The sequence below is a fragment of the Belonocnema kinseyi genome, chromosome 7, assembly GCF_010883055.1.
Source record: "Belonocnema kinseyi isolate 2016_QV_RU_SX_M_011 chromosome 7, B_treatae_v1, whole genome shotgun sequence".
Taxonomy (NCBI): domain Eukaryota; kingdom Metazoa; phylum Arthropoda; class Insecta; order Hymenoptera; family Cynipidae; genus Belonocnema; species Belonocnema kinseyi.
This window is the reverse complement of record NC_046663.1, coordinates 37,109,073-37,136,141: the sequence shown is the minus strand read 5'-3', so window position 1 is coordinate 37,136,141 and position 27,069 is coordinate 37,109,073. Positions and strand designations below refer to the sequence as shown.

At 29.2% G+C, this 27,069-nt stretch overlaps 1 protein-coding gene across 5 annotated transcripts in view; it reads right to left on the bottom strand.

Annotated features, from left to right (window-relative positions):
- The window catches only part of LOC117175914 (growth factor receptor-bound protein 14-like), a 1,501,030-nt gene that overhangs the window by 1,032,375 nt on the left and 441,586 nt on the right, over positions 1-27,069 (bottom strand). The gene's annotated exons all lie outside the window — the stretch shown is intronic.

Here is a 27,069-nt window from a genome sequence, read left to right as displayed (position 1 = left end):
CAATCAAATTTTACATCCATATATATCTTTTTAAAATTAAAATTCGAAAATTTTTTCTAAAGCCTCCAGGGGACTTCGTTTTCGCACGAAAAAATTTTATGTACCCTTATTGCATCCGGACCCACAATTAAAGCTAGAATAAGGAAGGTAAATAGAAGAAAGAATAGAAAGTGATACGGAAATAAGGGGAATGAAAGTAGCAAGAAAAGTACAGAGAGGTAAATTAGGGTGAGGGAAGGGGGTATAGAAAGTCAGAAGACAGGAATAAGGGACGATTTGGGAATTCAAGAAAGGGAAATTAAAGGGAAATTAGAGTATGGAAAATTACGGGAGAGGAATGTATGGATGGGGGAATGAGTATGAATGAGAGGAGGGAAACGGAGGTAAAGCATACAAATTTAGGGGACTCTAAGGGAGGGAAAGTAGAAGTAACGAGGGGAAAAGAAGAAGGGTAGAGAGGGAAAAGGAATTTAATGGAAGGGGTAGTAGGGTAGTGCGGATGGTAAGGAGTTGGGGAAGTGTGGGTGGGAAGTAGAAAAGGGAGGGAAAAGGGAGTGGAGGGAAAGTATGGGAAGTAATGACCAATCATGGGAGGAGAAGTTAAGGAAAATTAGGAGGCAAAGTATAGTAAATTATTGCAAGTGAGGGTGGGTAGTGGGAAGAGGTGAGAGGAGAGCTAGTGAGGGCTTGGGAAGGTAATCAGGGAAAGGGGTGTATTTTTTAACAATAGCGATCTGTCATTAGTTTCAACAAAAGGTTCTGGTTCATTAATTTGAAAACAATTTACTTCACCTTAAGGGGAAATGTTTTCTCTGAATTAAACTATGATAAACTGCGCTAATTAAAATTAAAAATGTGTATTCAAATGTAGAGTCAATTCCTTTTGTGCATAATGTGATAAGTAATTAATTTTTGCAATAATTCAATAACAAGCATGCGCGCAATATTTTTTAAATAAATTTTTTGTTCAAATATAAAATTAATATTAATGCAAAAATTTTATATTTCATAGTATATTTTATCTAAAATAATAGTAAAGAAAAGTAAGGAAAATATTATTCATATATGATGATATTTGCTATCTGAACATCAGAATTAATATTAACATTTTTTAACAATATACACACAATTATACCCAGTAATTTTTATTTAAAAATATTAATTTACAGCAAAAATCATGTAGACAACCAAAAGTTTTTCCAAGTTGTAGGCTTCATTTTAAAATTGAATCATTCTTGTTTGAATTAACTTGTTTCCATTAAAAAATGCCCTATTATTATTATTTGAGTGTTGGAAAAATTCTATAAATTATAAAGATTTTGATTAAAAATAGAAATTTCAGATAAGAAACACAATAATACAATAAAACATTGTTTAAAGTAACCAGTTTCAGTGAAAAATGTTAACATAACCTGACACCTAAACCTTCTAAATATTTCACAAATTATTCGATTTTATCCTAACATTTTTGAAAAATTAAAAAAATTGCATTGAATCTTGCAGATTCTTATATGAAAATTGTTGATATCTATTCAAAAAATCTCTTAAAATTATTTTTTCAAAGGAAAACAAAATTTTCTAGGAATCCAACAAAAAACTTTGCATGCTCTTGAAACCTTTACAAATTTTTCCATTCTCTTGAAAGCTATCGAAATTATTCAGAAGCTTCGTTTTTTTAAACTGAAATCTTGAAATAAAAATTTTTCAATCTCTTCAAAACGTATAAACCTTCTAAATATTTTTTTTAATTATCCGATGTTTTCCTCGTACTTTTAAATAATAATAAAAATTGCTTTAAAATGTTCGAGATTTTTGTCCGAAAATTTTTGAAATTTTTGAAATCTTTTAAACTATTTATTGAAATCAATGTTTCAAAATAAAATATCATTTCAAATTTTCCTAGGAATCTAAAGGAAAAATATTTATTATCTTGAAACATTGAAAATAAAAAGTTTATTTTTTTTTCAATATCAAAAACCTACATTTGAAAAAATTTTAATCTTTACAAACTTTGAAAATTACATTATTTGGCTTTAAAATCTTCTACAATGTTTTTCGAAATTCTAGGAAATTTTTATAGTGTTTTTTAAATTTTGTCTTAGAATACATTTTTCAAAATAAAAAATCTTTTGAAATTTTCCGGTGATTCTTAAAAAAAACTTTATTATTCTCTTGTAACTTTTCAAAATTCTTAAAAAGCTTTTGAGTTTTTTTCGAAATTCTAAAAAATCGACATTTCTTCAACATTTTAAAAAATTTGGTCAAGATTTGGAATTCCATCAAAATAAAAAAAATAGTCTTAATATATTCTAGATTCGTTTTTGACATATTTTGAAATCTTAAAAACATCAAATTATTCTTTCAAAATAAAACTGAAATCATAAAGAATGTTCAAAAAAATATTGTCTCTATAGGTAATTTTTTTGTTACCGATACTAACAATTTATATAAATTATATTATGGTAGCAAAATATCCAGAAGAGAATTATTTCGCAATATCAGCCACTAAGAGTCACATGTACGCAGTTATGCAACCAATCAGGTTTTTCGATATTTTTGAGATATTTGGTAACACCGTTTTTTTTTAATAGGATAATTAAACACATTTTTTAAATTATTAGTCACATTGGAAATACAAAGGACTATTTTGCTTATTAGTGTTTAGGGTTCCGTAAACCCAGACAGAAGCCCTTATAGTTTTGGTTAATATAAGAAGGGAAAATGAGAGGAAATTAGGAGAGGGAATGTAAGAGGAAGGAGGGAAAATGCGGAAAATTAAAGTGAACGGAAAAGAGGAGAGGGAAATCAGGGGGAGCGAGAGAAGGGAAAACAGGGAAATGACGGGGAATCAGGGGAGGAAGAATGAGGAGATGGTGTAGGGAGAATGAGAGGATGTAGGGAGAATAAGGGGAGGCTGTACGGAAAATAAAAAGAAATCAGGAAAGAAAAAGTAGGTGCAGTACGACAAATTAGGGGTAATTAAGAAGTGATCGGGGGAGAGAAGGGGGACTAGGGGAAGTGAGGGTAATGTGGGAAGGAGAAGGAGGGGAAATTAGAAAGCGCAAATTGTAAATGGGAGAGTAAGTGAAGAAAAGTAGCGGAAATGATAAGAAATGAGAGTGAGTAGGGGAGGGAAAGCTAGGGCTGGGGAAGAAAAATAGGGGAATAGAAGTGTTATCTGAGGAAGGGAGGAAAGGAGGAAGTAGAGGATGAAGAAGATGGGGAAGGGGGCGAAAGGTAAGATGAGGGAAGAAAAAGTAGAGGAATTAAGGGTAGTAGGGAAGGGGAAATATGGGAGGAAGGGTTTAAGCGACTTAATATACGTCCTAATGGGCTACGAAGCCCTTTTTCGCAGGCGCGTTGCCCCTGCTTTTACTGATTTTTTAAATCTGATTTACATTATTCATATAAATGATTCTTATCCTGCTTGTCATTGTGAACCATGGATAAAATTAAAAAATGTAATTCTTCAATTGCATTCTAGAGGATTGTAAAACTATAAACAGTTCAATTGTTTAATACTGTTATAAACCTCTGTGAGAAATTGTAAGAGCGCACGTGCGTTTATGGCGATACGTAATACTCGAGCATAATTTACCTTCAGGCTCCAATTAACACAACACACTGAATCTTTATTATAGCCATTAATTAAACTGCAATCGGCCCTTACCAGTGGCCTCTAAATTCTGCTTATAATTACTCTAATAGCATGTTCCGAATGATAATTTCTCGGTTCAACGACATGCATGCCATGATTTGAATTTATTTAGTGGTCATCCCAAAATAACATCAGACAACTCTGAAGAGGGGGGGGGGGGGGGGGGGGGGGGGGGGGGGGGGGTTGTAAAAACTCACAGTTTATAATGAATTAAGGAAGTAGCTCTACTTCCTACCAAGTAGTTGAATTTTTAAGCTCCATTAAATGCTTATAAAGATTTCCAAAATTTAGTTAAAACTGCTGGGAGTTCCGAGATTTCCGACGATGCTCGCATTCAAAACTCACGTGGGATTCTATGGACTCGGTTAAACTCGGCGGCTTTCGGATTAAGTCGGCTATGCCGAAAGCTCAATATCACCTTATCTTTGTTCTCACGAATGCTAGATTGCTGAGAGATTTCCAAGAGTTCTTCTAAGAGTTCTCTGAATTTTTCCCATTTTTTAAACTTTTTTAAACTTGTTAAAAGTTTTTTAAAGAAAAAAACATTTGAAATGAACAAAAAAGACGGATTTCTGAAAAATATTTTCTTAATCACAATAGGTTTATTTTCAACTAAAGACTGAAAATTTTTATGAAAAATATGAAATGTCTACAAAACAAGATGAATTTTGAAATCAAACATAAAAAACAATACTTGAATTTTCAACCAAAAAAGACTTCAGTGGAATTTTCAATGCCAAAATAGGAATTTTTAACAAAATGATGAATCTGTAATTAGAATAGTTAAATTTTCAGTTAAAAAAATTGAATTTTAACCACTGAAAAATTGAATCATCAATCGAAAAAGATTAACTTTCAATGAAACTAAAAAATATGCCTTTTCAAACAATATAGTTGCATTCTTAACCAAAGGAGATTAATTTTTAATGAAACAGTTAAATTTGTAGCCCAAGAAAGATGGAAGTTTCTACAAAAAAAAAAGATTTTTCAACAAATTAGATAAAATTGTAAATAAATAGTTGAATTTTTAAAGTAAAGAAAAAAAGAATTGTTTACCCCACATAAAGATGCAAAATTTTCATTAAAAGACTTGATTTTTCACAAAGAAAATTAATTTTCTAGAAAATATTTGACTTTTCCATAAAAAAAACGAATTTTCAAAAAAGCAATACAATTCCTAATAAAAGAGTTTATTTTAAACTAAATTATTGAAATTAGAACCTAAACAGGTGAATTTTTAATAAGACTTTTAATAGAGAATTAATTTTCAATCAAAAACATCGATTTTTTAACCAAATATTTGATATTTTCTAATGTTCATCAAAATAATCAAATTTTGAACGAAATGAGAACATTTTAAACCAAAAATGATTAACGCTTAATCAAACATTTAATATTGGACTAAAAATTAATCAAATATAATTTGCACAAGCAACATATCCAATGTCTAAACTGGTTAGTTCAAAATGTATGTATTTTGTTAAAAATTGGTCTTTTTGCTGAAAAAAATTATCCTCTTGGTAGAAAATTCAACTAATTGGTTAAAAATATATGTATTTTGTTGAAAATTCGAATTTTCCGATAGAAAATCAATCTCCTTGAATAAAACAATTTAACTATTTGGTTCAAATTTATACTTTTGGTTGAAAATTCAACGTCCTGGATCATAATTAATCTGTTTTGATTGGGGATTCAACTATTTTGTTGGAAAATCATCTTTTTTCGTGGAATATCAATTTTTTAAATTTAGAATTTAATAATTTGGTTAAAAATTATTCGGTTTTAGTTTAGGATTCAAATATTTTGTTTCAAATTTATTTTCGTTGATTGAATCGAAATGTTTTTTATTTTAAAATAACATTTCGATTGTAAAAATATCAATCATTCAATTTTTCTATGGAAATTCATATTTTTTAGTGCAAACTTCAATTCTTTGATTGAAAGTTTAACTAAATTCTGAATAGTTTATTTTTTTGGTTGAAGATTTACAATTTCAGTTATAACGTTTTTTTTGTAAAATAATTTTTTAGCCTTAAATTTACCTATTATGTTGAAAATTCAACTGTTTGGTTAAAAACTCATGTATTTTGTTGAGAATTCGTCTTTTTGTAGAAAATTGATCTTCCGTTTTAAAAATTCAAATTTTATGTTAAAAATTAAACTGTTTTGTAAAAAATTCCATCTTTTTGGTTAAAACGCAACTGTCTGGTTGAAAATTAATCTGTTTCGTCTACGGATTAAACTATTTGGTATAAAATTTATACATTTTGTCAAATTCAACTATTTTGATATAAGATAAGAATCTTTTCTTATTTAAAATATCTACGATCAGATTTTCTGTTCAGAATTCATCTTTTTTGAAAACTAAACTACTTGTTTGAAAATTAAACTACTTTTTTCATCAATAAAAACAGTAATAAATTCACGAAAAAAATCAGTTTTCCAAAATGATCCAAAAACAACAATTAAAAAAACTTAGTTATTGGAATTTTTTCTCGAAATAGTAACAAAATAGTGTAATCGCTGAAAAAAGTGTCAAATAGTGTCAATAGTGTGATGAGTCCGAAGCCCATACGAGACCTGGACTTGAAAATCGTTATTAAATTTGATTAATTAAAAGTCAACACCCTGTAAAAATACGCAATCGACGTTTTAAAAAAATAATGAGAACGAAGCTTATTAACACACTCGATAAAAACATACAGGATGAATAAAAAAAGGAAAGAATACAGTGCCGCCCTCGATACAAAGTTTGCTCGGAGCGCGGGGTTTATAATGAGTGAAACTGAACCTCGGAGGCCCGACTCAAAGTAGAAGGCTCGAGTTGCGGCAGCCTTCCCTTCAAATATTATGCATACACCAGACATCGCCCAAACTTAGGGTTAACACCCGTTCGTACACTAATTTATTTTACACCGAATATTTCCTAAACAAACTTTGATACGGTTATATTTTTCCGATACAAAATTTTTTCTACACAGAATTTAATATTCTTTAATAATTAAAAAAAAATTAATTGTTTAAATAATTATTGTAAACTGTCTTTTACATAAAATATCACTCTTAGCATTCATTAATCAAATAACTGCTGAAAGAAATGAAAACTGTTTAAATAATTGCCAAATATCGTTAAAAAAATAAATTACTTTCTAAATTCGTTAATTGTCTAATTAGTTTCGAGAAATAATAATGTTTACGAATAAAAGACAAAAATGCATGAAAAAATGAAAATTATTTAAATAATTAGCGAGCTTCTTAAAGAAGAAATATTATTTATTCTTTAAATTAATTAAATGTAAATTGACAAATAATAATTGTTTAATCAATTCAAAATTAGTTAGAAAATACTTGAAAACTTTTCGTTCATCGAATAAAAATAATTAATACATCGAAAATATTTTATTGGTTGTTTTAAATATAGGAACTATGTTTGAACTAACTAACTTTTAACTAATTATATTTTCACTGTAGAAGAAATATTCGATATAATATTTTTAGTGCAATATTTTTTAGAACATCTCCATAATAAAATAATAATAATAATAATAAAATATTGTATGTATATTAATGAGGTCGACATTTTTTTTCGAATTTTCATGCATATCGTCCAGATTTGTTCAAATACACAAAAAAATTAATCCCTTTTTTTAAAAACAAATTTGAAGAAAAGGATCACTAATTGAAAAAACTTTCTAGGTCGAAGATTCATCTCTTTGGTTAAAATTTAAACTAACTAGTTGGAAATACATTTTTTTATTTGCTTGAAAATTAACTTTTTTGTAGAAAATTCGTCTTTTTTGCTTAAGACTCAATAATTTTGAAGAAAAATCGAATGTTTCGTTGATCTAGAAAATATATATTCTCGAGTCAATAATTCGAATTTTTTTATAAAAAATGTGACTTTTTGGCTTGAAGATTCAATAATTTGGTTTAGATTTTAGAAACATATTAAAAAATCGTGTTTTTAAGTTAAAAATTCAATTGTTCTGAAAGTAAATACAATTATTTGGTTGAACTTTCAATTATTTTGACGAAAATTCATCTTTTAACCTACAATAATATAGCATTATTTTATTTCAAAATTAAGAAAAAGTCTTGCCAAGTTTTCATTTTTGTCCTCTTTTGATAGGTTCTCAAAATTTATTTCATTTTATCAGTTTAATTAATTTTAAAGTTTAAATATCAGAATATTTCCTCGAATTTTAAGAATTTTTGAAATATTCTAAGAATTCGTGGAATAATCTAGAATATTACAAAACTTTCTGCAATTATCCAGCATATTAAATAACATTCGAGAAGATTGTAAACCATAAAAAAGCAAAACAGAATATTCTTAAAAATACCAGAATGTTCTATTAAATTTTAGAAACCTTCAGAAACATTTAAAACATTTTCAAATTTTAAAATAGTCTAAAAATTACAATAACAATCTAGAAATGTTTAAAAAACGCAAGATCGTAGAGGAAATTTGCAAATATTCTATAACTATAGTACAATATATAAAATTCCAGAATATTATAGAAAATTCCGAAATGTTCCAAAATATTAGGAATATGTTGGGGAAGCTCAGAATTTTTAAGAATATCACAAAATTTAATAATAATCTAGAATTCTCCGGAATATTCTGAGAACTTTCAAAATATTCTTTACAGAATCCATTGTTAATCAGGCACGCTTTTGAATGAAAATTAGACGACACATATTTTGCAAATTCAAGAAAAAATTATCACAAAATTACGAGTATACGCATTTTTATACAAATCCAAACTAATATTTTTTGCCAATTTATTGTTTGGTTTGTTATTTTATAAGGAAAATGTCATGTGACTTTTATTTGGGCTGACAAATTTTTGTGGCCACTAGCCTTCACAAAAAACACTTCTTACTCTTTTGCCATACATTACTCGTTTACGGAAAAACCTGCCAAAACTGCAGGAACTTTCAAAAAATGAAAGAGGTGAGCTTTTCTAGAAAATGTTCTTTAATTATTTCTTCGAATTTTGAATACATAGGAGGAAGATTTGTTTTTAGAAAAACTCAATTTTTTAAAACTATGTTCAAAAAGTGTTTACTTATTAGTAAGGCGTCCAAGCTTCTAGAACATTCTTGGAGAGTTTTGACGACATAACGGAATCATATTGCGTAATTGTGAGAACTAAATTTGCGTAAACAGCTTCAAGGATTTTCAAGCTTAATCGAGGTAATAAATAACCTTGAAACTGTTTACGAAAATTTGGCTCCCTCAACTGCGGAATATTATTCTGTTGCGTCATCAGGACCTTTCGAGAACGTTCTAGAAGCTTAGCGCGGACAAAACACCGGTGATCCAGATTCCGTCATAATTTGTTGTCAACCCCCCCCCCCCCCTTTACTGTAGGTTTTTGTGAAAATCAAATTTTTATATTTTCAAACAAATCGCTGCCATTTTTTCATTCTTATATTTTTCAAAATTTTCGACGGATTTATGCCAATAACATTTTTAAAAATTCAAAATAATTCTAGGAAAGTCCGGAATAATGAAGGAAATTCTGAAACATTCTGAAAAATTTCAAAATATTCTAAAGAAGTCCAAAATTTACCTGAATTGTACATTCTATACCATTGAAGAATATTCTAGTCAAGCTAAGAATATTTAAAAACCGTATGAAAAATTTCGAGACACTAAGATATTTTAAAATATGCCTAAAAAAATTACAACCGACCAAGTTGGCACTAAATTTTCTCCAATTGAAGTAAATCCAAAAAGTTATTAGTGGGAGGATTTCCACGATTCAATAAAATTAATTTATAATTAAATCCGTAAAAGGAATAGGATCCTTTTACAAGAGAGCTGAGAGGCGTATTTACGTTACGTGCATCAGTAACCTTAAACCTTGAACTTCCATTTTCATTGCCCTAATGCCTCAAAGAAACCGCAAAAGGAGAAAAATCATCGTTAAAAGTTTGAAAGCAAGGAGCTAAGGAACGAATGCTACATACCAATATCAATAAATCACTGGTCGAGCCAAGGGCCAGCTGTAAAAGGCACATTTTAAAAACCTCATTAGTGTTACTCGTACCAAATCCTATTTTCAAAATTCTCTGACTTTTCTTTGAATTTTTTCTGACATCTCACTGGCCACATTTTCCCCCACCACATTTTCCCTAAAGGTTCTAAATTTCTCTTTCAGATATAAAAACAACCTTACACGTAGGAGATCAATAATGTTAATGCAAAAAAAGGTTCTTTCTAAATGAATCTTAATGATATGTGAAGAGTGGGTCACGTGACCAGATTCCTACTTTAACGACACTTTTTTTATTTTCTAACTTATTTGCACAAAAAGCGCCAGATCGAGTTGAAAATTTGGGCTTATAAACAAGAAGTACCAAGGAAGGTGCGCGTGGTCCTAAATTTGAATAATGATGAAAAAAAGAATTATTTACAAAAAAAACTTTTTTCATGATTATAAAATTTCAGGACCTAAGCCACCATTCTTAGTGCTTCTTTTATTATCCCAAATTTTCAACTCGATGTAGCATTTCATGGGAAAACAACTGAATAAGTTAGGAAATAAAAAAATGTGCCGGTAAGGAAGGAATCTTGTCACGTGACCCACTCATTCATAGCGTAAAATACTTTTAGTGGCAACATTCATATATAATTTGATAAGGGGTCATTAAAAATGTAGATAAGACGGAGGGTTAATGGAAAATCTTACATAACAAAATTGTTTACTATCAAAAATAGTAAGTCCACACACACACACACATCACAAATTAGTGGTAAGGTAGATGTCCCAGTAATCGTAACAGTCCTAATAATCGTGAAACACGGTTATACTACTAAAATTACTTTTCTATCAAAAAGACGGATTTTTTACATTTAAGTTTTCACTGTTTTAATCTAAAAAAATCTCAACTAAATAAATATCGTTATAAAATAATAATTTAAAAAGTTCATATGCTAAATTTGGCTTCTTATAAAGATTCAAATTATATTAAAAAAACTCATTTTTGATAAAAATGCAATTGTACAGGGTCTTCATATGGACGGCAAAGAATCTTGCACAGGTTTGTATTTATATTTATATTTCTTTCTTTTGTAGTTATTTTCCCCTGAAGAATACATTTTTAGTTAAGATTTTTAATATTTAGTCGAAAATTAACTAAAATTTGAAATATTTCATTTTTGTTGAAGGTTTATTTTATTTGGTTGAAACTGAATTTTTTTTCTTACTGAGAATTCAACTATTCTGTTTTAGGATGAAAATTTATGTTTTATTTTTAGTTTTACTTAAAACATAAATTTTTACCTTAGAACCGAATATTTGAATTCCCGGTAAGAAAAAAATCATTTATTTTCAACCAAATAAAATGAATCTTCAGCAAAAATGAAATGTTTAAATTTTTAGTTAATTTTCGAACAATTATTAAAATTATTAACTAAAAATGTATACGTCAGGGGAAAACAACTACAAGAAAAGAAATATGAATACAAATCTATGTAACATTTCTTGCCCTCCATATGAAGACCATGTACAACTGCCTTTTTCTTAACTTTGTTTTTTTTATATCATTTGAATCTTCATAAGAAGTCAAATCTAACTATGTTTATCAATATTATAAATTACATGTAAATTGTAACATGCAAAAAATGTAGCATATCAAATTTTTTATTATCATTATTATGTAGCGATATTCATTCAGTTAAGATAAATTTCTTAAATAGAATTTTTTCTTTAGAATTCGAATTTTTCAACTAAGAAATCAGATTTAAAGCCATCTAAACATTGTATAATACGTCAGCACATTTCGAGTTCCATTTAGTAGAATCTGTAAAATTTGCATATTAAAAATCTGTTCCTTTAATGAATATTATTTAGCGTTACAATTTGTCTTCACGTCTGAAGAAAATCAAATGGTTTTAAAAAGTCATCAATTAATTTTATTTTGTAGTTGTACACATATTTGAATTATCAAATTGATTACTTCTGTATAAATGATACATTTTGTATTTCTTGAAGGCTTACTCCTGACTCAGCAGCGCATCTGCTTAGTTAATTTCTATGTTTCTGGAATATTATGGAATATTCTAGAAGAAAATTCATACTTTTTGGTTCATTTCAACTGATTTTGATTTATTATTTTTTTAGCCAACGAATGTATTTCTTTGTTGAAAATTTAACTACTTGGTTCAAAATTCATTTTTGTTCTGGGAGGCTTACTGTTGACTCAGCAGCGCATCTACTAAGTTTGGTGTTAAGTTTCCAGAATATTCTGGTATATTGTGGAAGAAAACCCATATTTTTTGGTTTAATTTAACTGATTTTGATTTATTCATTTCTAATATTACATTTTTTTTTAATTCAACTACTCTTTTCAAAATTTGTTCAAAATTTGAAGCGCATCTACTAAGTTTAGTGCTAAGTTTCTAGAATATCCTGGTATATTCAGGAAGAAAATTCATATTTTTTTGTTCAATTACACTGATTTTGATGTATCATTAATTTTTAAAAATATAAACTAATGAATTTTATTGTTAAAAATCAAATTACTTGAAAATTACTTCAAATTACAAAATTGTTTTTTGTTCTTGGAGGCTTATTCCCGGCTCAGTGGCGCATCTACTAAGTTTAGGGCTAAGTTTCTAGAATATTTTGTAATATTCTGGAAGAAAAATCATATTTTTTGATTGAATTCAACTGATTTTGATTTATTATTATTTTTTAATGTCAACTAATCAATTTTTTGTTTAAAACTTAACTACTTGGTTTAAAGTTCGTTTTTTTTTCTTTGAGGTTTATTCCTAATTTAGAAGCACACCTACTATGTTTAATGCTAAGTTTCTAGAATATTCTGGATGAAAATTCATATTTTTTGGTTCAATTCAACTGATTTTGATTTATAATTATTTTTTATATGTCAACTATCACATTTTGTTGTTAAAAGTTTAAGTACTTTGTTCAAAATTCGTTTTCGTTCTTGGAGGACTATTCCTGACTCAGTATCGCATCTACTACGTTTCTAGAATATTCTGGGTGGCGTCACACAATGATATTGCGCAATTGTGAGAGACGAGTTTGGGTAAACAAATTCAAGGTTATTTATTATTTAAATCATGAATTCCACGTAAACACATTCAAAGTTGTAATCTGATTAGTTCTTGTAATTTCTTCTGCATCAAATAATTATGAGCAAAACAATACAAATCAAAACATAACATTGGAAGACTTTGACGCGTCAGGATATTAAGATTTTTGAGTTTGTGTACCCAAAAATTGGCGTTTTTGGCTACTTTTGAGGTTATGTACATAAGAACCAAATTTTTTGGGATTTCAACAACACCGATCATCTCCAAGTACAAATTTTCAAGAGAAAACACCCAGTAGAAAATGTCTGCCTCAAAGTATTTAAGGATGTACACTACGTACAATCAATCTCAAAAGTTGACTATCTTTAAAATGATTTATAAAGTTGACAAAAAAGGATCTATTGTCAATTTCTGTAAATCTTGATGGAGGCTTCTAAGAAAAAAATCAGAAAAAAATTATAAGGTTAAAATGGTTTATTTAACAGTAGTTATTTAAATCTTTAGTTTTTGCTTTCTCTTTAGGGAATAGTTACAATTTTTATTTAATGCTAATAATCAAGGCCTCATTTTATTCTTTGGAGGATTCTCTACAATTCTATTTCTACAATTTTATTTTTATAAATTATTTTAAAGACAGGCAACTTTTGACATTGATTGTACGTAGTGTACATCCTTAAAGCAAATGCTCAAGACATAACGGGACATATCTCGTAATTTCAAATTGGCATAACTTGGTAAAGAAAAATGCTAATTGAACTCTGCGACTCTCAAATTAAAGAGAAAGTACTATATGATACAACTCAAGAAAAAATCCCAAAAAATTTAGTGTCTTCTGTAAATAACCTCAAAACTAGTCAAAACGCCATTTTTTGGGTAAATAACCTCAAATATCTTATAATCCTGACGTGATGGGCCAATTCTGACTCGGATTCGTATTCTACGTAAGAAATTACTTCGGAAATGACCCTCCACTTTCCAACAAAAAACCCATGTTGGTGTTAGTAATAAAAACGTTGAAAGTGTTTACGTAAAACGATTAAGTGAGATAATACATAAACTTGAAGTTGTTTACGTTAATTCGACTTTCACAGATGCACAATATCATTGTATGACGTAATCCAGAACATTCTAGAAACTTAGCACGGACACGAACCAGTTGAGCTGTAGAACGGTCTCAAAGTCGATAAGGTAGCAAGCTTGACACAGAAACCTTCTTTCCAACCTACTAAAGGAACATATTTAAACGAGTTTCATTGAATATCGCGGTTCGCTCTAAATGCACTTGTATAGTTTCTTCATCAGGACGACAGTAATGATCGTATCCATTGAAAAATAGATCTCGTCACTCTAGACGTCACCCATATAATGAGCGAGGCAGATCTTGGTTTCTTGCAATTGAGCACGATTGCGAATACTCAAAGTGAATCGAAATTGCCGAAAAAGAGAAGAACTTCAAATCAAACGATCCACGATCCTGGTCATTTACTTCCCTTACTTTATTTATTTTCAAGAGGTCTTCTTAGAAAGTTTGACGGGAGAATTCTTAATTTAACTAAAAGTTATAAGTTTGATGCCCCCAGATGCGAAGAATAATTTCCAATTTCCATGATACTGATGCGGGGGAATAACTTGGAATAAAGGACGATTTCAAACAAAACTCTTTCCCCAATGTTTTTCGCTTTCTTCTTTCTGTCTCCACCATAAGTTCGTTCCTCCCTTTCGCATTAGCAATTTATTGCGTCAAAGTGGAGTGAGTGTCTAGACGTATGGAATGAGGGGTCAGGAGGCTGAGCCTTCTTCGGATCAAACAAAGTCATAAGCCAATTCGCATAAACAATACTTCTAATCAAGTTTTTTTTTAAAGAGTCCAAGTCTTCGCGAGAGCAAAGTGGCCGTAGGTCAGGGAAAACGTGAAATTCGAGGAAGAATCGGGGATATAGAAAAAAAAAAAAATTTTTAAAGTTCTGAAGTTTCTATAATGGGCTCTTTAAGTAACTGTCAAGGAATAATAAATTTGAAATTTATTTATACCATTTATGAAAAAATATTTTACACAATTATGATTCTAGTTTTCAATAAATTATAATAAGGGAAAAATGAGGAAATTTTAAAAATCAAGCCTGACGTCCACCCTGATTTAATAAATATACTTGTCAGTAATTTATTTGCTTTGTATTTCTTTTTTTCGCAGTTGCTTTCTTCTTACGACTACAATCTTAATTAAAAATATTATTATTTGTTTGAAAATGTAATTTTTTTAGTAAACAATTGTTTGTTTGACTTGAAAATTTAACTATTTTGTTAAAACTGTTAAAAGATCACATTTTTTTATAGAAAGTTAAGCTACTGCGATGAAAACAAAACTACTATGTAAAATAATTTTTTTCTGGTTGAAAATTAAACTATTTAATTGCAAACTAATATTTAGTTAAAAACTCTTATTTTTGGGTTGAAAAATTCTTTTTTGCTTCAAAAATTCATCCCTCTTTGGTATAAATTGAATCTGTTTTGATTAAAAATTCAACTGTTTTGTTAATAAATTGTTGTTTTCAATACACAATTTGTGCTTTTGAGTTAAAATTTTTTTTTTAGTAGAAAAGAAAATTGATTCTTCATTCATTCAGTAGAAAATTTATCGTTCTTGGAAGAAAATATAACTATCTTTAAAAAAAATCGTATCTTTTGCTTAAAGTTTCAACTGTATGGCTGAAAATGGGTTTTTGGTTAAAGTTTAATCTTTATTGTTATAAAATGCAACCATGTGGTTGAAGATTCAACTATTTAATTGAAGATTTGTTTTTTTTTAATTCATATTTTTTACTTAAAAATTCAAATATTTTATTCAAAATGCATAGTTTATAGTTAAAAATTTCACTATTTTCGTAAAAATTCATTTTATTGGTTAAAAATGAAACTATTTTAGTGAAAACTCTTTTTGGTTGTTGAAAATTCCTCATTTTTAGTTAAAAATTGAATTATTTAGTAGAAAGTTCATTTATTTTTTTTAGAATTCTTTGTTGAAACTTTTCTCTTAATTTTTGAAAATTAAGGTATTTTGTTAAAAATTATTTTTTATGGTTAAAAATCATTTTTGCAAGTTAAATTTAACTGTTCCATTTTTGGTTGTAAAATTTATAATTTTTGTTATAAAAGTTAACTATTTGGTTCAGAATTTAACTTTTTAAATTTATGGTTAAACCAATTGGTTGCAAATACACCTGTCTGTGTGAAAAATTATATTATTAGGCTATAAATTCAACTGTTTTGTAAAAAATTTAATTATTTTGAAAAAAGTTCATCATTATATAGGTTCAAAATTAAATTTATTATTTAAAAATTAAACTATTTTATTGAAGATTCAACTATTTGGTTAAAAATTCATCTTTTTGGATAAGAAATTTGTCCTTTTGAATTGAAAATTTCTCATTTTCAGTAGAAAAGTTTATGAGTGAAAATGGATATTTCTTGGGTCAAAATGACTCTTTCTTGGTTGATAATTCAAAAATCTTCTAAAAATTCGACTCTCTTTTGCTTAAAAATTCAACTATTTGGCTGAATGCATTGATTTGGTTGATAATTTTCTTTTGTTTAAATTAACTATTTGGTTGGAAATTTATCTGTGCAGGTTGAAAATTCAAGCATCAAGTTGAAAGTTCAACTTGTCTTTTAACTCGTTAACGTCGAGAATGCCCCTTTGGGTACACCACTCTTTCTGCAATGATAACTCATGCAATTCAAGGTACAAAAAATTGAGAAACACATATTTTTGAAGCTTAAGATCTCTTATTTTCGATCGTGGGCATGAAAATCTGATAAAATGTTGTTAATTATGAAAAAATATTGTTTAAACAAGAAAAAACACGACTTTTTCCAAATTTTTTTAAAAAACATCGAGTTTTCCGAATGGTTCTCAGTGTGCAATTTACTTGAAACCTCAATAACCGGTAAATGTCTAAGATTTCAGAATACTTGGTTCCGAGATCAATTTTTTATCTTAGTGTGTTTCCCATCTTGAACTTTCTCGAAAAGATTACACTTTTTGAGAAAAAAATTCATGAAAGTCTTCGCAAAAATTTTGTAATCAACGAGCCAATTTTGAAAACACTAAGATAAAAAATTGATTTCGGAGCCATGTATTCTGAAAGCTTAGGCATTTATTCCACCAGTTATTGAGGTTCCAAGTAGATTGCACACTGGGAACCATTCGGAAAACTCGATTTTATTTTTAAAAAATTAGAAAAAATAGTTGTTTTTTTTTTGCTTAAACGATATTTTTTCATAATTAACAACATTTTATCACATTTTCATGCCCGCCATCGGAAAGAAGAGATCTTAAGCTTCAAAGCTATGTGTCTCTCAATTTTTTATACCTTGAATTCCATGAGTTATTATTGCAGAAAAGGTGGTGTACCCAAAGGGGCATTTTCGGCGTCAACGGGCTAAAAAGTTATACTTTTTCCAAAGTTGAGCTATTTTGATGAAAATTCGTCTTTTTCATAGAAAATTAATATTTTTTGGTTGAAAATTCACCTATTCCGTTAGAAATTCAACTATTTTGTTGAAAATTCGTCCTTTTCGTTTACAAATGTACCTATTTAAATTGTTAATGCATCGATTTGATTTGATAATTTTGTTTTCTTTAAATTTAACTATTTGGTTGAGAATTCATCTTTGTACGTTGAAAATTCCACTATGTAGTTAAAAGTTAAACTATTATGTTAGAATGTTATCTTTCTATAAAAAATTGAGCTATTTCGTTGAAAATGCGTCTGTTTGGATAGAAAATTATTTTTTTAGTTGTTGAAAATTCAACTATTCTTTTAAAAATTCGCCCGTTTCGTTGAAAAGTGTAACTATTTGATTGTAAATGCATTTATTTTTTAAATAATTTTGTTTGTTTTGATTTGTACTATTTAATTGGAAATACAAATATGTAGTTAGAGTTCAACTATTTTGTTAAAAAGTTTTTTTTTAATTTCGATATTTTGTTGAAAATTCGACTTTTGCGGTAGAAAATTAGTCTCTATTGTTTCAAAATTCACTTATGTGGTTAAAAATTCAACTGGTTTGTTTAGAATTGATTTGGTTGATAATCATGTTTTGTATATATTCAACTATTTGTTTGAAAATTTAATTTGCACATTGAAAATTTAACTGTATAGTTAAAAGTTTATCTAATTTGTTAAAAAGTCATCTTTTTTTTTGTAATTTAACTGTTTTGTTCAAAATTCACCTTTTTAGATAGAAAACTAATCTTTTTTGGTTGAAAATGCAACTACTTTGTTAAAAATTCAATATATTTTGACATGAAGTCTAAAGTGTTTCATATTGAATTTAATATGGTACCGAATAATTTTATTGTAAAGAATTAATTCCCCTTTTTTTTTAATATAACCCTATTTTCACTGTTTTGAGAGTTAGCACTTGGAACTGTGAAGTCTTTTTTAGTCAAATGCAAGGTAAATGGAAGGTAAATGTAGTTAAGATCGTTTGATTCTTGTATTTAATTAGAAGTGAAGAATAGGGTCATTATGAAACCGTTATAATTGGCAAATTCTTGAGAAAATTAGAGACTTGTTTCTGCCAAAGTGTCGGTGTAACTACAAAGATGATTCGTTTTCTGACAGATCATTCTTTCTCTTCAGCAAAGCAAAATGTAGTTAGGCCGTGAATGTTAATTTATAATTTTATATTTATCATGCGAGGAACTGTCGTGAAACAACATACCAACGTAGTCTATCAACCTTCACCTACTAAACAACCGGCAGCTACTCATACAATTATTTTTAAACCGGCTACTATTTTTCCAGCTGCAGTCAAAAACAAATGTTTCTTGGTCCAAAAAGACTGTGATCTTGGATTTACATAAAAATTTTGTTAAATCAAACAAATTGTGGTTGATGAAATAAAATATTTGAGTGAACCCAAACAGTTTTGTTCGTTTTTAATCAACAACATACTTCATCTATCAAAAGATTGACAGCCGATAATGTTGGTTCTCAAAACAGGGCAAATAAAATAAAAATTATAATTATTTTCTATAATAGATACATTTTCTGCCAAAAGAGATCATTTTTCAATCAAATAGTGAAATTTTCAACAAACAGAAAAATTAATGTTAGACTTAACAGTTGAATTTCCAACCAAATAGTTGAACTTTTACCTAAAAATAAGAATTTTCAACTAAGCAGTTTAATTTTAAATAAGAAAATTAAAGGAACGAATTTTTAATGGAAATGTTGTGTTCCTAACCAAATAGTTAAATTTTAAATCTGCAAAGATAAATTTTCAACAAAATGGTCGAATTCTTAAACAAAAACCGATTAAACTTCAACCAAAAGAAGATGCACTTTCAACTAAGTAGTTCAATTTTCAAGCCTAAAAGACAAATTTTTTAGAAACCAGTAGGATTTTCAATCCAAGGGGAAGAATTTTTATATCTAAAAAGGCGAATTTTGAACAAAAAAGTTAAATTTTTAAATAAAAAAGATTACTTTTGGACAAAATAGTTTCACAAAGTATGATGAAAATATGATGAATTTCCGATGAAATAGTTGAATACTTAACACAAACAGATTACGTTTTAACCAAATACGCGTATTTTGTACAACAAATAAATTAAATTTCTAACAGAAGTCATGGTTTTTATAACCGAAAGAACAAATTTTCAAGAAAAGAGTTAAATTTTCAAGAAAGATTTTCCTGGCAAAAGAAAAATATTCATAAATATAATTGAATTGCCTACTAAAATAATAAAAATTTCAAACAAAAAAGATTAATTTTCTGCAACACAATTAAAGTTCCAACAAAATAGTTGAATTTTTAAGCTACTAGATTAAAATAATAAAATTTTGTACAAAAAAGTTAAATTTATAAATAATTAATTGAAATTTCAAACTTGAGATGCATTTTGAACTAAATGTTTAAATTTAAAAAAGAGGTAAATTCCGAACCAAATAGTTGAATCTTAAAAAAGGATAAGTTTTCAATGAGAAATGGAACAGCTCAATGTACAGTTTAAAAAAACTTAATTTTTAGCCACAAAAAAACAAATTTTCAACAAAATAATTCGATTTTTAATAAAAAAAATGTAAAAGTTGATATTTTAACCAAAAAATATTTTTAAATGTAAAATAAGAAAACAGTTGAATTGAACCAAGAAACATATCTTCTTATTAAAAAATAGAATAGTTTCAATTAAATGGTAATTTTCAACCAAAGAGTATAATTATTTTCAACCAAAATATTCAAATTTTATAACAATTTAATCACTTTTCAACAGATTAGTTCAACTTTCTCCAAGTAGACGAATTTTCAACCAACAAATATTACTTAACAATGAAAAAATTAATAAATAAACTTTTAACTAAAAATATCGATTTTATAGTTAAATTTTTAATTAAAAACAACCAATTTTCAGCCAAAATTAGAATTTTCAACAAAATAATTAAATATTTAAAAAATAAAATGACTTTACAACAAATTATTTCAACTTTTACCCAATCAGTTGAATTTTGAACAAAAGTAAATAAATATCGAACTAAAAACGAATTATTTTCAGCCAAAAATGTATAAGTTAAAATTGCAGTACGAACATTAATTTTCCAATGAAACAACGAATTAAAAAAAAGTTCAATCTTCAACTAAATAGTAGACGAATCTTAATAAAAAAAATATGAATTCTGAACCAAAAATAGAATAGTAAACTTTTCAATTACAGTGAACTTTCCTTTCTTCCAAGTTTCACTTACTCCAAGTCCCTCATGCGCAGATATTCCAAGTGCCGAAGCTCCTTCACCTCCCACAACTGTCCCTGTACGATCACGCCCGCGTCAGGGATTGACCAATCAAAAAGAGGCCCAAAGAGTAGGGAGCCCTCGTTCGCATGTATGCGCAAGTGCAAGGACGAACACATGTCTACAGCATGCACATTGATACAAAGCAGAGGCAGCCAATGAACTTTGCTTGACATAATGACCCTGCAACTAAGACCAGAGGTGGGGTCCCATGCAGACTTGGCATATGCGAATCGTTACATGTATCGGCCCTTGAAATAGATGAAAGTTCACTCTAAAAAGAAATTCCCTCCAAAGAAACACAGTTGAAATTTCTTATTAGGTTCCATTAATTGAGTACGGTTTACTTCTAAAATAAAAACACCAGTTTAAATTTTTTAAATATTTACAAAAACATTGTTATGAATGAGATGAAAAAGAGGTCTCATTAAAATTCCGTACCGGTAGACCATTCATTTTAGCGTGAAATATTTCTTCATCTATGATTGGTAATATTTGCTAGAATTTCAACACAATGAATCTTTAATTAGGTTTGAGTCTCGTTATTAGTTTACTTTCTCTCTCTCGAAAATTCCGTATTTCACGATACAGCTATTATTATTATAGCCCGTTACAACCCACTCGATCGTAAAAGAACACTCGATGAGCTCGAAAAGCCAATCGGCTTTGTCGTCCAACCGCAAATGAGAAGAACGAGATTATCCGGAACAGATTTATATCGAGAAGGTTAAAAGAGTCATTTTTGCAACTTTTTTCATGAGCTGCTGTATTTTTTGAAGGGCCTGCATCAAATAACCGGTTATTTCATGCGGCCCTTCAATTTTTGGGCGTGAAACACTTCAAGGTGATTTATTATCTCAATAAATAAACTTGAAGCTGTTTACACAAAATTCGTTATATTCGAGAATATTCTAGAATATTCTAGAAACTGAGCAATAACATGAACCACTTGAGCTTTGGAATTGCCTCGATGTCAGTAACAGGAATCTTATATTAGAAACCCCCTTACTTATCTACTTTTGCAATATTTGAAACTTTTTAAAGTGCCAGAAATCTGCTTGAAGCCATTAATTAGGCAGAAAACTAAATGAGTTCAGAATGCCACTAATCGAGAAGCAATTTGATCTCTGGGACAATTTGAATATTAATAACAGGCTGAGTAGACATTCTTTCGAATGAATTTTCTTCATATACCTCATCGGAGAAGCGCTTCAGGTGTAATGTCCTCGTAACATGGCGTTCCAACGGTTTTTTCCCTCCCCCTGCCTCTCTATTTGCAATGACGTTGACCCGGCAATTTCTACTGGCGGAAAACTTTAATGCGACAGCGCGAAGGGAATTTCACGCGGAATGTCAACAATGTCCTAGCAGTCCTGACCACCCTATGGAGAAACTCGGTGGTATTGGAATGAACGTCAAGAATCGAGACAAGGAGGGATAAAAAGAGCTAAAAGGAGAGCAGCTACTTCAAAATCTCCTGATCGAGAGAAGATTCTACTTCTCCTTTCAAAGACGGTTTCTCGCTACTCCTTTTCACCCTTTATTCTTTCTGTGTTTTTTTACAATTCTTCTTTTTTCTGCTCCAACGTCTAGAGCTGAAAAGAAAGTCTTTCCCGCTTCGTATCCTTCCCGGAGGGTCTATGTCAAACACAGACGTAACGACATCGATCAGCACATCGTATCTTGGCACCAACGTGTATACAGGGCGTCTATCCGACGGATAATTTTGAATTCAGGATCATTTCTTGATTTTATTGTGGTCAATTTTTTTCTTGGTTAATTAATCAAATAATTATTTTTAAAATGATGCAAGAGCAATATTTTATTTAAATGCGTAGTATTCTCCTCAGCGTTAATGTAGCTATCGTAATTTACTTGGACAAAATAATGCTCTTAATATTCATTTTGATGTTATCTTATACCGTAAATACTGCTGTGAGTGAAAGTAGAGCCTTTTCTAATCCACGATTCCTGCCTTATCAACATCTAGAAGATTCTATAAATATGGTAGCTCGTTTCGGTGCTAAGCTTATAGAACGTTTTCGGATGGTCTTGATGATAACAAAGAATATCGCGAAATTGTGAGAACCGAATTTGCGCTAGCAGCTTTAAGATTATTTATTGTCTTCATTACGAATTTCACGTAAATAATTTCAACGTTATATTTTTCTTTGTGTTAGCGTTTTCTACTGCATCATATAGTTATGAGAAAAACAAAGATAATTTATTACCCCCGTATAGATAATACATTAATTCAAAATTGATGGCTTTATTTATTTCATGTCCAACATTATTCTGTGACGTCATCAGAACTCTCCAAAAACGTTCTAGAAGCTTAGCACAGACACGAACCACTACAGCTATAGAATCTTCTCGATGTCGGAAAGCTAGGAACCTTGGATTAGAACGCCCCTGCTAAAACAAAGTATCTTACCTTGATTAAAATTTTAGAGAATTTTTATAAGATGATCTACAATAGGATAGGTGACATTGATATAAAAAATTGCAATTGAATTTTAGAAAGTATTTTTCACTGGACTTTACCAAAACAAAGACAATTATAGCATTAAATAAATATTATTTTTATAAAAATTTATCCACGATGCTGAAGCAAATAGCCTCTAAAATAAAGTCTGAAAACTTACTTTGTAGATAGCCATCGAAAATCTTTCGTATTTTTATCCACAAAGAAGGAATAAAATGATGAAATATAAATTTATGAGTGGCCTATTTCCCCAATATGCCCCGGTTAGCCTCGTTTTACGGTGTTTCCCATAATAATCAATCAAAAAATACATTTTTATGAAAAAAAGAATAATGAAATACACTGCAACCGCTTAATATGTGAACATCCATTTTTAAGAATTCAAATTTTTCAAATTTTTAGATTGATCATTTTATAAAATCTCAGTAAATTTTTTTTCTCATAAATAGGTGGGATGATATCTAAATTCTGAATGAAATGATGTCAAGACAGACGTGCTGAGAATTTTTTAAGATGTCGGGAGAAGTCAGTGAATTTGTTGCTTGGTCGGAAATTTGATATATTTTTAGAAAAAAAATTTGTGTAAGTATTATTTAAACAGTTTTTTTAATAATTAGTTCATTTCTTATCTTTTTAAATTCTGATATCAGTTCACAGTGCGTAATTCGAAAGTCATTTACTTTTAAAATCTTCTATTTTCGATTTAATTTAGAAGCGTGAATTTCTCATTCATATAATATGAAAGTTCAGTTTTAAAGGCTTAAAAAATTACAATTTAGAAGCGTTTAAAATCGACGTTTGTCGTGAAAATTATTAGTGATAAATCATTTTAAAAGACGTTTTGAAGGTCTGAAAATTTTCAAAAATAATTTAAAATATGAAAAACATTTAAAACGAAATGTGCATTTTTCCAGATTTGGAAATTAAATTTTGAAGCTTTTTAAAGATTTTTTAGTTACTTAAAATAAAAATAATTTAACTTCAAATTTAATAAGTGTTCATTTTATTTAAAAAAATGTATTTAGTCAGAGTTTAATGTTTCTAGCTTAAAATTGGTCAAAATAATTTGCAGCTAAGTTTTTACTACTTTACATGAAAAGTTTTTAACTTTAGAGTTGGAATTTTTGAATTTCATTGACCGTGAAAAATGTCTGCGAAGCTGGAAAGAATCGAGAATTTTTTTCTTTGGTTAAAACAGCTACTCTGAGAAACCCTTATAGTTTCGGTAGGGTGTTTATCCGTACGTCCATCGTGCTTTTTTCCTGGGAGGGAGAGTAAGGGGAAATAGGACAAAGAAGGGGAAGTGATGGAGAAATAGTGGGAATGGAAGTAGGGGAAAGGAGCGGTAGGAGAGGCAGTAGGGTAAATAAGGGGAAGTATGGAAAATGAGGGGACGGGGAAGATAGTAAAGGACGTGAGAAGAGAGGAATTTAAGGGAACTTAGGGTGACAGGAGGGGATTGGATGGTGGAGTAAGTGAAAATGAAGGGATAGGAACTGAGGGGAAGTATGGAAAGGGAGAAGAAATTAGGGAAGTTGAAATAGGGAAAAAGAGGATACAGGCAGTGAGGGGATGGAAATTTAATGGAAACGAAAGTATGAAGAGTAGAGTGAGAGGGATGGATAGCAGGGTTGTGTGAGTGTCTAGAAACGGGGGAGGTAGGAATAGGAAACGAGAGGAACTAAGGGAAGGAGAAGTATAGGGAATAAGGGGAAATGATTGGGTAAAGAGGGAAAATGTGGCAGGGAGGAACTAGATGAAGTGGGGAGAAATGAGGGAAAATTGGAAACAGGAAGTTTGGGAATAGGTAGGGAGTAGATAAAGTGGGACAAGTAGGAGAAGTAATTCCAAGTCAGAGGAAGTAGGGGAAATGATGATAATTGAGGGTGAGTATGTGAGAGAAAGTTAGGGCTAGGGAAAGGACAGAAAGGATAGCGAGTGTAGCTGGGTATCGAGGAGAGGGCGGAAGTAGATGAGGAAGTAGGGAAAGGGGGCCAAAGGATGTGTTAAGGGGAGATGAAGTGGAGGAATGTAGGTTGAGTAGCAAAATAGTTGCTTCGTTAAAGAAAGTTTCAAAAAGTTTGAATAGTGGCGTGAATTCGAAGCCCACAATTCTATCAAATTCAAAGTAAACCAGAACCGCGTTTTAGTAAACCGCGTTTTAGTAACCCGTGGTTTAGTAATTTATAGCTATGCTGGCACTGTGAGCGGGTACTAAGTCGAGTATATTGTGCAATATTGCGCATTCTAATTGGAAACGATTCAGGCCACCCTGATTGCTTCCGTTTAAATTCTCCTGATTTAGTAACAAGGTCAGTGTAAGGCGACCCCTGAAACTGTTACTAAACCGACAGTTGTGTGTATTCAGGAACTTTTCACATCAATTTCTTTGAAGGGTGGATACAAGATATGCAAAAAATGCCAATTTATTACTTTGGTCTGCTTGGGAAGAAAATGATCGACATGAAGATGAGCAAAACGTCACTGAGTTAAAATAACAAGCAATTATGGTTCAAATATAAGAATGAGTGATAGACAGTAAGGAAAGAGGAATGTAGAAGAGCATAAGAAATTAAGGAGGAAGAGCTTGAAGATAGTGGCACAAAATTCGCGTGCCGTTCATTTAATCCGTGTGTCAGATCGACAGGCAGTGATATCGGGTTATGGCTCATGATTACACCCCTTGGTATGGCTATTGGCTTTTGCCTTTTACTCATGCAAACGAAGCTTGAAACTTGAGCGAGAGTCTAACTTATAGTTCTCGGACACTTTTATAATGTTCGCCTATAAAAAAATGAGCATCTTCAATCTATGAACCATATAAATTCTCTTTACTATCTCATCTGACCTCTTCATAAAACAATAGACTTGTGACCCTCTACACTCATTGATTATTCATTGTTCATTATCTATTCATTATTTCGGTCCGAGATTTAATACAGAGAAAAATTATGAGTTAAAACAAAAAATTTAATTTTATATGCAATAGTATAATTTTCAATCTGAAAAGTCAAATTTTTTCGATAACAGTTGACTTTTAAACATTTCTCCTAAAGATAAAATTTTGTTTCAGACTATAATAAAATATATAATAAAATTTTTTCAGACTAAAATTACGAATTTTCAACAAAGAACATTAACTTTTTACCAAAAAGGCGAATTTTCAAATGAATAGTGGAAATTTTTAATAAAAATATGACATATTCATTCAAAAATTGAATAGTTAAATTTCTAAGGAATAAAAATTAATTATCATTTTAAAAATACGAATTTTCAACAAAATAATCCAATTTTCAAGAAAGGAGTTAAATTTTAAAAAAATAGTTGAATTTCCAAACCAGATAGATGAATTCTCAATAAAAAAATGTTATAGTTGATATTTTAACGAAAGGGGTTATATTCTTATCAAAAGATATTAATTTAAAACAAATTACGAATTCTTAACCAAAAAGTTTTTTTTTTAAAAAAGAATTTACAAACGAATAATTGAATTTTTTAATTAAAAAAGACATTCTCAACTAAAAATCGAAAAGTTCAATTTTCAGGAAAAATAGTTGATATTTTAACCAATGGTTGAATGTTGAACCCAGAAAAATGAATAACCAACCAAAACTTAATAGTTTCTATTTACACAAAAAAGTTAAAATTTCTACCACAAAAAATTAATTGTCAAACCTAAAAGACGAATTTTTACTAAAAAGAGTAATATTTACCAGAAAGGGCGAATTTTGAAAAAAATAGTAAAATTTTCACGCAAAAAGGATGAGTTTTCAACTATAAAAATATTCAATTTTGCACACAAAAAAATTAATTTTTAACAAAGGAGTGCAATTTTTAGTGAAAAAATACAAACTTTGAAACAAAAATATAAATTTTCTGAAAAACAGTTGAATTTTCAACTAGTGAGCATTAAATTTCTACGAAAAAGAAAAATTTTTAACAAAATATATTATTCGTTAAATATTTTATTTTGAATAGGTTAAGTTTTAGCTAAAATGAGGAATTTTAAAGCGAAAAAAAAAATAATTTTTAACAAAAAATACAAATACAAAATACA